Source organism: Mesitornis unicolor, unplaced genomic scaffold, assembly GCF_000695765.1.
Source record: "Mesitornis unicolor isolate BGI_N332 unplaced genomic scaffold, ASM69576v1 scaffold14383, whole genome shotgun sequence".
Taxonomy (NCBI): Eukaryota; Metazoa; Chordata; class Aves; order Mesitornithiformes; family Mesitornithidae; genus Mesitornis; species Mesitornis unicolor.
The window spans coordinates 581-834 of NW_010174058.1; positions in this window are offsets into that span (position 1 = coordinate 581).

The following is a 254-nucleotide window of genomic DNA, read 5'->3' on the forward strand; positions in this document are numbered from 1 at the left end:
GGGAGACAGTGGCCTTGCCATGTTTCCATCACATCCCAGCACTATCACTTGTAGCAGTGAGCACTGCTGTTAAACCATGCTGCTGGTTTGAGCCCCTGAGAAGAGACTGAGCTGGAAAGTGGAATCACTGCATAGCAAATCAGTTCTGTCGAGCTCAGAGCAGGACAAAGGAGGAGGAGGAAGGAGGAGGAAGGAGGAAGAAGAGCCATCCCCAGCAGACTCACCAGTTTACAGTGAATGTGGCAGGTACAGGA